Source organism: Aythya fuligula, chromosome 16 (genome assembly GCF_009819795.1).
Source record: "Aythya fuligula isolate bAytFul2 chromosome 16, bAytFul2.pri, whole genome shotgun sequence".
Classification (NCBI taxonomy): domain Eukaryota; kingdom Metazoa; phylum Chordata; class Aves; order Anseriformes; family Anatidae; genus Aythya; species Aythya fuligula.
The window spans coordinates 3,120,467-3,134,543 of NC_045574.1; the positions used below are offsets into that span (position 1 = coordinate 3,120,467).

Below are 14,077 nucleotides of genomic sequence, written 5' to 3' on the forward strand. Positions count from 1 at the left end.
GGTGACGTGAGAGCCAAGGGAGCAGAGTTGCATAGCAGCAATTCAGCGTTGCATGGGGCTGCAGAGTATTTTCTTGGGCAAATCCTTGGGTTTGAATGCTCTGGAGTGCTGCGGGATGCTCTACAAGGCAGGAGGAGATTTCCACCTCCTTGGCACTGCTGGGGCAAAGATCACCACAAGCCACCCTGGTCAACAGGAGAGCAGCTTCTGCAGCCAGGTCTAGGGAGCTTTGCTTCCAGGGAAAAAACAGCCAGGACATTCTCACGTTCACAGCAAAGTTGGTCTGTTCGCTTAGGGGTACTTTTAGCAAAACAGCTTCATTACACAGTTATGGCTGCACCAAGGCATTTGAATGGGCTTAGGGTCACTTGAAGGTTTTTAGACCCAGCGTCAAGGACAGCAATTTCCATACGTGCTTCTGCCTATAACAAGCTAGCCACATTTTCATACCCCTGGAAGGCATTCACAGGTACTGCCAGCAGACGCCTGCAAGTTTTTTGTACCTGCTGTGACTTTCTTCTGCTGTCAGACACGGCAGACTCGTGCCAACAACCCACGGCTTCACTGGCAATACCCTGCCAAAATCTAACACCCACAATTGTTCAGACCTGGTAAGAGATTTCAGGCATTAACATATTTCTGTATTTGCTGCTTTTTTTAAAGTATGGTTTCACCATGGGACCCAACATTCAGCACAGCATTTGCTTGTTGGGATCTGAATTTGACTCCCCATGAGAAGATTATTCTCTCCTCTATTCCCCTCTGTGCACGGCATGAACCACAATCTCCTCTATCAACTTTACACTCTCTTTTTTTTTTTTTTTTAATGTTCCTCTAAGACAAAAAGCTGGCCTGGCATCTCTTAATTGTGGCGTGGTCGCTGGCAGCTCCTCTGTTTGTTTCCAACCTTGATTTCCAGTGACAGGGAGCACGCGACTGTCACGCTCTTCTGTAGCGGTGCCTCCTGCTGCAGATCAGCCGCCTGCGAGTCAGCGGAGGGCCGTGCACCCGCTGCACTTCCCCACAAATTAGTAAGCGATACCCTGGCTTGAATTGCAAGGGGCTTTCAAGAATAATCAGTGTATTTCTGCTGGTGTTTCTTCAAGCTGTTTCTCATGTACTGCAGCTGGCATCTTGTTTCAACCTTGCGGTAGAACAGAGGAAATCATGACACTTTGTACTGCTAATGCCTTTCTTTTTTGATCCATGAATAATTTTCTCTGCCCCTGCAGCAGCTCTCCCGGAATACCAAAAGCCAGGCAGCCTCCTGTAACCACGCGGCTCAGCTCTGACGTGAGCCTCGGAGCTGCAGCACTCCGTGATGTCAGTGCCTGACTCAGCCCCGCTCCCCCTTCTGCTCCCAGACCTGGGCTTTGGGTCCCTGAGGAGGGGCCAAGCTCCTGCAGGCTCTGCCGCAACTCCCCCAGCCCTGCAGTTTGCATTCACACAGACTGGAAACCGCTCCTGGCTCCGTTCAGCTCGCAGCTTCTTCTTCCTGACCCCAGATGAGACAGGTCCCCCTTTGCTCCTGCGGGACCTCCCGGCCTCATCGGCAATACAAACATTTTCTTTCCAGGTTCTTGCTCAAGGCCCAGGATCGATGCAGAGTTCAAGCCGTCTCTCATCCCCTCCACAGCTGCACATGACCGGACCTTCTCACACCGGCGATGCCATCGGCCAGGGTGTCCTGGTATTTCCCTGAACTCCTCGACATCCCTTACTGCCCCAAGGGCAGGACACGTGCTGGCTGCATTCGTGTCCCCAGAGGATGCTCCCTGCCTGTAGGTTCCCCTACGTGGCTAACCCAACCCCCAGGGCAGAGCTGCAGCACTGTTCATGGCTCATGGCTCTTCGGCATGTTGCAAGCAGACAGAACACCGAGTAGTTTATTAACCTTCACTTGCTACATGCAACTGCTCCCCTTGGCTGAATAGCTGGAAAAATCAACATCTGTGCAAATGCAGGCACCTAAAATGTGGACTAGTGCGTTGAAGCTGGGTGTCCAGCTCTCCCCAAATCCCCGCAGAGACACGCACTCCATCCCACAGCAGTATTTCAGCGTTACACTCCAGAAGAGCCTCTCCACAACCACAGAAAGCCGTGTGACTAATTCAGGCTGGGCGACTGACTCCCACCCCGTCTCTCACTCCACAAGGCTGGCTTATTACCATTGGCATCTTCCAGATTTGCAATGTTTTAACAAAATGGCGAGGTTCATTGCTTAGCAGTTTTTCTGTAAATGACTCAACCTGGCAACCTTATTCTTGGCTTCAGATGCAAAACCTGCTATTTCTTTGTATTTGTTTATTTTTTTTTCCCTCAGGACCCTGTAAGCTACTATCTCTTTAGGACTTTTCAAAACTCCCTTGTCAGACCCTCCAGCACTGTCTATACTCAGTCCCTCTAGCCCCATCTCCATCACGGCAGCAGATTTCTCCTCCTTCCTTCTGTCTGCATGTTTTTGGTCTTTTGGGCATTGAAGCCACCTAAATGTCCATTTGCAGTGTGGCCAGGTGCCCTCTGTTTTCCCCACAGAGTGCTATTCAGGTGTTGCTGTACCAGCCCTGAGCTGGCAGGCACAGGTCCTCTGGAAGCGCCCCTGAGCCACACTCCCAGCTGAGGCTTTGGGCCATAAAGCCGAGCTTTGTGCACAGAAGCTTGTTACAACGCCACAAACAAGATGCTGCTCACATCTCGTGTGCTTTGCGGCACTGTTGGCTGCCCTATTTCCATGCTGAATTTTGCAGAAATCTGCTACGCTCATGTTAAATACTTGCATTTCTATCCTGTGACCAACACAGGGAAGAAGTGAGCTAGAAAAAGGTGTCCTGGAGGAAATATTAAGCCCAACCTTCCTTGAGCTAAGGCTGTTTTCCATAACTTTGTCTCTCAGCTCTTGATAAGACTGACATGTCTTTGTGCGAGTGAGACTTGAGCTCATGAAGTCTGGTTGCAATATGTATTGATTTTAATGATCCATGTTTTTTAAATTACAGTAGATGATGTACTACAAAGGAACCATCTCACTACAGCAATAATTGTAGTTATTCATCTAATTTTTCCCTGGTGAACTTTACATGTAAGCTACAGCCGAAGCCCAGTTACCGCTATTCATGGGGTACGTGGCACCCGAGTGTGCCAAGTGATTGACCGGGTGTTAAAGCACTGCCGGCTGCTTCCTCACACCTATTCATTGGGATCCTATGGCCAACCTCCTGCGCAACACAAACACTGCAAAAATGGGGATACAGTGGAATAGGATTTAAAATTCTCACAAGGGCTCCGCTCCCGACTCCCCCCAGGCAGGGAGCCGCTTCCACGCACACACCTCCAAGGGCAGCGGGTGGGCTTCAGCATCACCCAGAGGGCACAAGAGCAAAATCCGGGCTGCAGTAACTAAGCCCTTTGCCCATTCATGGGCCAGAGTTAAAATCAACGTGAGATTCGTGGGCGCTGCCACTTGCAGAGAAGTGCAGTGCTTCCCGGTGAGCGGCTCAAACAACTTGGTGTGGCCGAGCTGCTGTGGACCGAACCCAACCCGCTGTGCTGTGCACGGCTTTGCTGCTTCACTGAGAAAGTACAGGGAAAGAAAGGGGAGGAGGCGAGCTGTCACCGGGGAGAATTCCAGCCCCAGTCACCCATTACGGATCATGAAACCTATGTTTTCAAAAGGGGCTTGACTTAGTCCTGGATTTTCAATCTGAAGCACAAAGTCAAAAGGAGACGTTTTTCTGTGCAAACCTCAGGACACGATCGCAAAACAGCAGCGTGTACAGACACGGAGACACAAACCATTCCTTGTGGGATGTGGCTTGGAAGTGCACACCCATGTGATCCTAGCAGGCCCAGGCTTTTTCTCCCTTTAAATTCTGTCGAAATTCACAGCAGAGAAGACGTGTTAGGTCACATCTCATCTCTGGGACTGTGAGAAGCTGGAGAAAAAACACTTTTAAAAATCCCCCGTGCTAGACCTTGTGCTACTCCACAGGACAGCCCCTTCCGCAGCCAGCCTGGCAGAGCAGGTCCTTACCACAAAACAAATCATCACCAGGTTAGCAGAGGAAATGTTTACAGAGCCACGCTGCTTAGCCACACATGCACACATCCTATAAATCAGCAGAGATACTGCTCTTCCACTTGGCATTGATACAACACCTTCATCAGGGCATAATGCTCCGTGCTGAACTTTGGCTTCCGTCCCTTCAGGAATTGGATTTCTGCCTTGTAAAGCAGCATGGCAGAGCCGCAGATGCTGGGCTATAAAAGAAGAAAGTTCCAAAGCAGCCATGCCCTGTGTGGGACTGGGATCTCTGTAACCCACCCTACAAATTCCCTGGCGTGACCTGTCTGGGTCCCAGTACAGCCACTACCCCACCAGTTCAGTCATTTGGGAAGGATGAAATAAATGTTTTCTTCCTGCCTGGGCCTCCACTGCTTGGTGTTCCTCTTTAGGGCAAATCTTCAGAGCTGCTGCAGAGCATCTCCTGCTGCAGGTGTCACGGAGGGACTGAGGCTCTGCTGCACAGTGGGCAACCAACGACCCCCAGGGGGACAAGGCAGAGCGGGGCAAGAGCTCAGTCCTCTCAGCGAGCTGATGGGATGATGGAGGCAACAGGATGACCCAGAGGTACAGATCTTTCTGCCTCTCAGTCTGCGGTGTAGATGCAATAAAATTACTCTGCTCTGCCAGTTACAGCTGCCTGGTGCCTGAGACACCCCAGTGAGAGCCCTGTGGTTGGTTTAGGGCCATGATGACCACCAGTCTCCAATAAATGCCTGCTCAATGCCCAGAGACCATCTCTTTGCTGCACAGGTTGGCCCATTTCTGGTCATTTCTCATGGACCTTCAGACCATGAACAAACATTTGGACAGGCCTGATCCTGCCCTCAGCTCTCTTACAGGTAAAACAAAATGTTGGAGGGGAGACAGGCTGTGGTAACAACAAATCCCATAAGGAAACGTAACCTTAAAAAGGAACAGATGTCCCCAAAGAGACAACTTGGCCAATTTGACCAACCAAGCCCAAGAGAGCTGGCAGAGGGGCTGAGTGGTGGCCTGCCCCATTGCCCTGGGGACACAGCAGGTACTTTCCATCTCACCATGCCTGCCATGGCATGGAAATCAAAGCAAGCCCTTTGATTCTGCAGGGGACAGCTGAGAAGGGAATGTGTACTGGCGGTCCCATTTTCACCTCTTCTCCCCTCTCTCCAGAACTGGATATCCTCAGCTCAGCTCAACGTGAGCACGGAGTTAACAGGACTCATCTTGAGAGGAAAGCGATTCTCCTCCAGGTAAGCAGGCAGCCTCCTCCCTCGGATTAACGCTAACCAGATGGCCAACTGTCTGTACTCAGCTGCTAAAACACACCGGCCGAAATAATCAGGGAGTCCCTAGGACAGACACAGAAAACCAGTACAGAACTGGGAACATGCCATGAAGAAGCCCAGCTAGTGAGGAAGGTGGAGCTGTGCACCGGACCGTGTCCAGCCAGGGCAGAAGCCCCCTGTGCTGGTTGGAGCAGGAGGGTTGGTGATGGTGGATGAATGCCTTGCTCTAAGAACCAAGCCCTGTGCTGTGCTCACAACCACAGCTCTTCCAGAGACCAATTCTGCACACACAAACCTGAACTTCAGAGGGGTGACCTGCGAAGGGTGCTCTGTCCTACCGGCTGGCACCAGTACGGACTGGGAGGGAGCAGTGGGCCGATGAGATGCATTAAGATGCTTCAAGTATTGAGAAGTTACCAGTGCTGCAAGGTTTCATTTGGGAATGCACCCAAATCTCCAACCCCACCCTGTCAGGGTAAAGAGGAACATGGCTTGGGATGGAAAGGGAAGCACAGCAGAGCTGCCTGGTGTTGCTGTGAGGAAAGGACAGCATTAATCATCACTTTGGTCATCATTTTAAACAACAAATCAGTAGGTGAGGTGTGAAGCATCATCTGTAGCCCAAAGAAGGCATGGACCAGTTCCATCATCTCCCGAATGAGACATGATGTGGCTTGGATGGGACCTGGTGCTCCCAAGGTTCAAGTCAATTCCAGTCAGAAATTAGCTCCGGATTTATCATATGTAACAGCCTTCTTCCCAGCAACATTCACTTTAACATTTGCTACAGCAGTTCCCCATGATTTTGGTATCCCCATAAACATTTAAAAAATCTCTCTGGTGTTATCATTTTCCTGGGGCAAGGGAATCCTGAAGTTTATCTTGACCTGACTGGAACAAAATTGCTGGGGGGAGCAGCCCACGTGCTTTCTGGCAGTTAATTCAGAACACTGCAAGCTTTATGAGCAGTGAATACTTTTCTCCCCAACACACGTTAATTCACATCTATCAGTACCGAACTCCCTTAACAGCCCTGTAACCCACTTCCCTCCTATGTCTAAATCTCTCCAAATGTCCTTTCTCTGTTCCGAATACATCTGATTCTGCAGGGTCACCCCCAGCTTTGTCCTGCACTGCTTACATCCCACATCGTAAATAACACAGCACGAACATAGCACCCAGGGCCACAACAGAACTACGAGAGACACCCCCAAATCGTGGTGTGCGAGGGTCTCTAAGCGCTGCTCTTCCAAATGGTAGCCAGAAAACAACAACATAAAGAGTTGGGCAAAACGTGCTCCTCCTGCACAGAAAATGTTCCCGATGAGGGCAGCCATTCCCTGACTGACCCCACTCTTCCTATTCCATCTGCTTGCTGGAACACCTCAGTTCACCCCAAAACCATCCGCCTTTGCCTCTCACCACAAGCGGGAGCCACTCTCCCAGCTCAACAGCCACCCCAGGAGCTCCTTGAGCACCTCAACACCCAAGGTGGTCACCAGCAACCTCGTGCAGCTTACAGGACTTCTCGATCTGTAATGAGAAATGCCCGCTGCAGGACAGGTAAGTGAGAAGTATCACGCTGGCAATTTCTACAGATGTTGAGGGATTGCAGCAATACACCTCTCCTTCCCTCACACGGCCGGCCGGAGAGACCAAACAATTTCCATGGTGCAAAAGGACGGTTCGTAATGGGATTCTGCAGAGCTGAGAGACAAATATAACAGCCAGGCAGAGCATTAAGGAATGCTTTCCAGCCGGCGGAGCCAAAGTGAAACACTTGGACATATAACATTACCAACTGGCTCGCTGCCATGCATCAGATGCAGAAACATTTTTCTCTTTCCGTGACAAGCTGCATCTGTAGCAATCATTATAATTTCTCCTGACATTGCATCCCACACCTCTTCACAGAGGCAGGACTCAAGCAGCATTCTTCATTTAAATGGTAACTTTGATTTTCCCTGGGCTGTGGGGATGGGAAGCGTTTCAGCCTGTACCAGTGAGGCAGAGGGGAGGGCTGCTGGGAGCTGTGCTCTTTGGAGGTTCAACCCTTTTGGTCTTCTGGGGGCTGTGAATTTGGCAGCTGGACCTACCCAGCCTCATAGCCACCCCGCGGCCAGGATTTGGGGTGAAGAAAGGGAAATCTGGCTGAAGATCCCCTTTCATGTTCTTGCTCATTCTCCACCATCATTCACACTGACAGCAAACCCCACCGAGTCCACAGGCAGGAGAAAACTCCTATAAAAAGGCTAGGATTGCCATTTATATTTACCAGCTGAGGAAATCTTACCTAGCAATTAGAAACCCTCTCTCCCTTCACTCTCAGTGCTCAGCCGCGTGGCTGGTGGAGCTCTTTGATCTCCTCGTTGCACAACAAAGCCTGCTCCAGCCTATTATTTTTATTGTAAGCACTTTCTGTTATTTGCCTCTAAAAATGGCTCCCATTTAAATAATAAAAAAGACGTACTGGATGTGCACACACCTACAGCAGTGAATAGTCATCATAACCTCTATGGCTGAAACAAAAGCCATGGAAATTTCCATCCTTTTGTGCTCTCCTGCCCTGGGCATGTGCTCGTGGCAGCCGAGCTGCAGCCTCTGAACCCAGCCATGGCAGGGCTGTTTGGGTATGAAACTTCTAGAAAGGCAACCGAAAGCAAGCCACGTAGCACAGCATGCATTCGGTTTGGGAACAAGCATAAAAGTTGTGTGGGACCCCCCTTTTCTGTAGGGAAAATCCGGGGCAATGAGTAATTGCTGGAGCAGGCTAATGCAGCCTGGTAGCACGCAAAGAGAAGACGAATGACAGCTAGGAGATAAATATGATTGATTGAGGGGATAGGGGCAATTAAAAAGGGGCTGCAACATTGATCAAAATGTGCAAGATGGATGGCAAAGAGTTGCCAGAAGTGCTAGTTTGCAGGGATAACTGGCAGCACAGGTTCTCCTGCAGCCAAGGTGCTGCTGGTTGAAATGGGCAGGAATTATTCTTTATTTTCAGCTGCACGATGAGCTTCAAAATGACTTTATGTTGCGTTGTGAGGCAGGGTGTGGGTGCATATGGGAGCATGACAAGCTTGCAGTGCAGCAGAGGAGATGCCACGCAGTAAAATCATCTCATGCCTTTCAGAGGCTCCTCTGCATGGCGCAGACCCACGGCCATCGCCTCTCCTCGCTGTTCCCATGGAAATGATTGCACGTGGCCAAGCAGAGAGCGCGGCACAACACGGAGAGAATAAGGGGAATGCGTGGCGCAAGCACCCAGTGGGACGGAGCAAGCTGTGCCTCTTTGGCCAAGATAGCATCCCTGGATTAGACCAGCACCACCAGCCTGGACAAGTGGCAGTAAAAGCCCAGCTTCGTTTTGCATCCCCACAGCCGCAGAAGTGTCATGGGCAGGAACAGGACGCGGGACAAGGCACGCAGAAATGTGCTTTGAGGAAAATACCTTCCTTTGCACGACCCAGCCAACAAGAAGTCCTCAGATTATATGTGCCACTGGCTCACATGCAGAAATTAGTGCAACTAAATGAGTGTGACCAAATTAACCGTAACCAAACGCGGGGCTTGGTTAGCAGAGAATCCCCAGAAACACATTACTCTGATTTTACTTACTGTTCCCAAAGGGGTTAGTGCCAGGGACAGGGGAGGAGATGGCAGAGTCAGTCCCCCATGTACACCAGAGCTCAGGGGGCTGTGGAAGCTCATGCGGGCATCAGCTCCCAGCTACTGGGGCCAAAATGACAAATCCTCCACGGGGAGATGGGGAACTGGAAACACTCGGGCACTCTTTCCCTAGAACCACACCCCAGACTCCAAAGAAACCCTCTTCTGAACGTCTCAGTCCTTCGACAAAGCACGGAGGTGTCCTGGTCTCATTGTGGGACTTTTTGACATGGGTAAAAAGCATTTTTAACCTCAACCAGAAAAACTGTTGAAGTGGAGTTGTTTGCTAAAAAGAGGAAAAAATCTCATGCCAGAGAGGTAGACAAGCTAGATCTAAAGGGTTAAAATCAGGCTAAGTAACAGGCACCCATCTGTATGTCTGTTATGTAGAGATGAACACAGTTTAAGACCAGAATCTGTTCTTAAAAAAGGTCCATCCCACACCTTCAACATATTTACTCTGAATACTCTCAGTTACCCGATATTGTTCTGAAAACCCCCTTCGTGCTGTATTCATCTTATCTGCTACTGTAACTCACAGATTTTATTTTCCACTATATTTTTAATTTATATCATGTTTTATTTATACTACTGTCTTTTTTGAAGCCCCAAATTTCAAAACTGACATGAGCATTGCACACACAAAGTAGGCTTCTTATTATCAACATGGCACAGAAGACAAAAAATGACAGGAATAAATCTTGGATTTTATGTCGGCAAGACGTTCTGCAAAGTAAGTGACATTTCTCAGCAATACAAATTGTACATTAAAAGATAATTTTCAGAACATGATACTAGCTTCGGAGTGCAGCACCATTACGCAAAGTAATATTGAAGCTGCGCTTTAGCAAATGCTGTTTTCATGTTGTACTAGTTTGGCATCAAGATTGCAGCAGGTCTTGTGAGTAGATTTAGGAGTGATTAAGTTTACTGTGCACAAAAGCCAGTTATTTGGCAAACTGTCGGCGCGGCGTAATTGATATTTTAATTACACTACTAATACACACATGCTGTTCACAACGAGCCTCCTCACTGGTGTTGCACAAACTGCTTATTTACAGCGCCGGTGATTGTTCCCAAGAAGTTTGGGTTTAAAATTGGTAAAATTTTCAATCTCTGTAAAAGCAAAGCAGCTTGTTCCGCACCGCTCGCCAGCAGGAGCGTGCAGTGTGGGGCCAGCAGGAGGGACACCTCACCTGGCACGTGCCTGGGGACAGCGCTCGGGGACGGACACGGTGCCTTTAGGGCTGATGCGGCGACTCTCACCTGGTGGGACTGCTCACCACCAAGGCACTGCCCAGCTCAGGGAGAGGAGAGGCAAGGCGAGGGGGATTTATTTCTACAGAGTGGTTAAAAGTTGAGGTTCGGCCCGATCCCCAAGTAGTGCAGAGACCCTGCTGGATTGCAGGCAGTTGTTACACCATGTCGGGATCAGACCTGTTGTGGTTCTGGCAAGTGATGAGCAGGAGTGGGTAAGGAAACAGCTTGCAGAACAAAAACCAAAGGGAGAAGAGACACCTCTGGAGCCAGACACATGCCGGCTCCCACCATGCCAGCCCCCTCCAGCATGGTGTGATGTGGTGCCGTAGGCAGGGACACTTTAACACTGCCTAGGAAGTTTTTCAAGGTAGGCGCATCTCCTCCTGTAGGTTTTATACCCTGCGGCTCTGGCCTAGGAATGTGTAATTTTTGTTATTATAACAGCATGCAGCAGTAATGACAGTAATAGCGGTGCAGTAAGAGCAAAGGTAGCATATAGGTGAGTACCTGGAAAATCTCCTAAGGGTGACACCTACCTGCCGTCATCCCACACAACTCATTCCTCGTGACACGCCAGGTGGAGTTTGTCCCAGCACAACACAATGCCCTGGGCAGGAATCTAGCACTGGCAGAAGCTCTGAAGATCAGGATGGTCTTTGATATCTCTGTCTCCTACGATCCCAGAAGCACCAAGCACGTTGTGTGTATGGCAGCTCTCAGAGATTTCTTCATACAGAGATGCTAAAGGGGCCCTGGGGCTGAGATGTGCCGACCCTTCAGCCGTCCATAAAAGTTGGAGGCTGCAATCAAACCTCTTTTCTCAGAGGACCTGAGTAGTTGGGATGAGACTGCCTGCAGAGAAAACCCATTTTATAAAGCACCAAGGAGCAGATAGGCAAAAGCATGAAGGGGAGCAGTGTCCTCCTCCCCAGGTTGCCTTCTGGACAATCCCCTCCTGAAACCCTGCTGGGCACCTCTCTGCGAGCACAAAGGTGCTGGTGGCAGCAGTGCCTGCGCCCCATCCCGCCTGCACCTCATCCTGCAGTGCTGGCCATAGGAGAGGTCTGCTGGAGCGAGGGGGACTTCATGGCACAAGACAAAAATAGGATTTGGAACCAGCAGGAAAAGGAGCTTTGTGTACTGGGATTCACTTGTTAAGTGTCCTTGTTCTGTGAGGGGCTGACCAGAGCCAGAGGGTTGGACCAGTGGTCGAGAGGAGCTGGGGATGTATCTGCCTCTGGAGCAAGCACCGGGGGACGCTGGGGCACCTCTGCCCAGTGGGATGCTCAGCAGCATCCCCTCACACCCAGCTGAGGGGCAGGAGAGCAGGACACCCCATGCCCACATGCACCAGCACCCACACCCCACGAGCACGGCTGGGAGCAGCCACATTTGTGCTCCCTGCAAAAACACCGAGAGCTCAGCCACGGCTGCTCAAACTTCAGAAAGTAACTATCGGTCCGTGCCCCTTCCTCGGAGAAAGCCTGCTTTTAAGCACACCCAAACCCGATTTACTCCGTGGCCGGGCACCTTGTCTGCTGGGCTCCAACCTGGCTTGTGGGGGGGTATGAAGGGAAGGGGGCTTTCGAACGAAAATGCCACCAGGTCCTTCGAGCCAGCAGCACGCGTGGGTGTTGCTAAATTAAGCTCGCAAGGAGGTGGGGCGAACGCCTTAAACGAGTTCGCGAAGGTAAAATAACGTTCATTAAAAATAGAAAAACAACTGAAAAAATATCCTTTGTATTCAACTTCGCACTCGTACATCATAATGTTCCAGTAAAAGCCCATTTTCCCTTGAGATAATAAAAGAATTGAATTTTTCCTTATCGGTCATCTATTTTTCTAGCTAAAGCTATTACTCCCTCTCTGCGGTTGCCAGGCAACAAGAAATATTAATAGCAGCTTTTATTAGCTTAGCTTTAGCAGTGGAGTACCAGAATGAGAAAATGGAAAACATAAATGTGTTACATAAATCTTTCAACCTTTCAGGGTTTGTGTTAGTCTCTGTTTTCATAATGATTTATTGAAGTGATGGTTCATTTATGAGAAAAAGGAGTGTGAAATAAGAAAACGGAACATTACCCTGAAGGACTGTTTGAAAATAAATAATTATAGGAGGTGAAGAAAAGCTGTTTAAAACCATTTTTCTGAGTTTTATAAAATTTAAAAAGACATATTTCTTTCATTTATTGCCTCTGAGAAAAACACTAGCAGGGAATTGCAAACAGGGCTCTGTTTAATACAAAGAACCCTTCACGTACGGTTGCATCGTTACTATTTTCCACCAAGGGCTCGTGTTTGGGAGTTTAGTTTTTAAACCGCGAGCCATTAATAAGCAGAAAGCCAAATTAGTCAAAACCTAAAGCACACAACACAAAACTGCCAGTGCGAAGTTAGCCAGGGCTGGAGCTCGGGGGACGCTGGTAACTCTTTGCTGCCGGCCGGCGCGCATCGCCTGGCGCTGCTGCACGCACGCTGCGCCAGAACATGGCTCATTCCTCAGGACTTACTTCCTCAGGCAGTGATTTAAGATTATTGAAACATTTACATATTGGAAGTATTTACCCACAGCATGTAAGCTGTACTGCCCACCAGAACAGTTGTAGTGCCTCTACAGCTGTACACCCTACAACTGGAGCTGCACTCCATGCTGCCACATCCAGCACTGAGTGGCTCGGCTGTGATCCTACAGCTGAGGGTTGGATCCTGCAGCACCTGGAGCACAGTGCTGGGATTCCCACTGCCCTCACCTGACCCAGATCAGGTTGGAAAGAAGTGCTGGTGACCCCAGAGGATGCTAGTTCCTGGGGACCTATGCTATCCCCACTGTCCGGGCACGCACGCTTCAGCTCCGAGGAGGTGCTGCTTTTCATTTCCTTTTCTCATGTGGGAGGCAGGCAGGTGTGTTACTGCTGAGATTTTTCTTGTTCACTTTTTTTCTTTTTTTTCTTTCTGTTCGACAGAAAAGCCCCGTAGTGCTATAAAACAGATATTCGGCTTGCAAAGCCAAGCAACTGACTTTTCAGAAATTTCAGGGCTGCATTTGTCCTTGCTGCTATGATTCTTCCCCCTTTACTGTTTCTTCTCTGGAGGGAACCCATGGGAAACAATAATTAAAGACAGTAGTCCAGTGCATACATAAACAGATTCCACCGCTAACCAGAAATTTGACGTTTTTTGCACCACGAACATGCTTTTCACCACTGGGGATTTTGAATATTTTTCACATGATCTGGTTTTGCTCAAACTGAAATGAAAAAACTTCCAGGATGTTTCTGGAGTCTTTTTTTTTTTTTCTTTCCCTCTTGAGCTGATGCACCAGCTTGCAGATAGCAAAAAAAGTCATTCCACTGAGCCCAAAGGAGGGTTTTGCTTTCCAACCCCTCCACCTCCTCCGCTCTTCCCAGCAAGGGGGCAGTGAGCGCCCAGTACGGTGGCACTTATGGGTACAGTTTGCCTGCCCCCAGCTCAGCGATGCCCTGCACGGGCTGCAGGCCTCCTCAGGCAGAGCTGAAGAGCCCCGGAGGATGATTTTGGGTGGCTCATGCACAGCTACCAGTGCTTCTCAAACAAAGCCAAGGAGATCTCTCAGCGTGAGAAGCACCAGGGAAGTGGAGATCCGTGGATAGCTGCCAGGCTCTGCAATCAAACTCTTGTACACATGACAAAGCCCATGTTTGCTCCTAACAGCTGCCAACTGGGATGTCCAAAATGATGCTTCCCCCATGCAAACCCACATGGCTGAGCCGTATTTCACCCAACCACGGCAAAGAAGGGCACAGCGCCCATGACTGGGCACTGTCCCACCTGATGAGCAGAG

The 14,077-nt window shown here is 49.6% G+C and overlaps 1 protein-coding gene across 3 annotated transcripts in view; it reads right to left on the minus strand.

The window, feature by feature from the left end:
• TOX2 (TOX high mobility group box family member 2) overlaps positions 1–14,077 on the minus strand; it is a 130,172-nt gene that overhangs the window by 36,702 nt on the left and 79,393 nt on the right. The window lies entirely within an intron of this gene.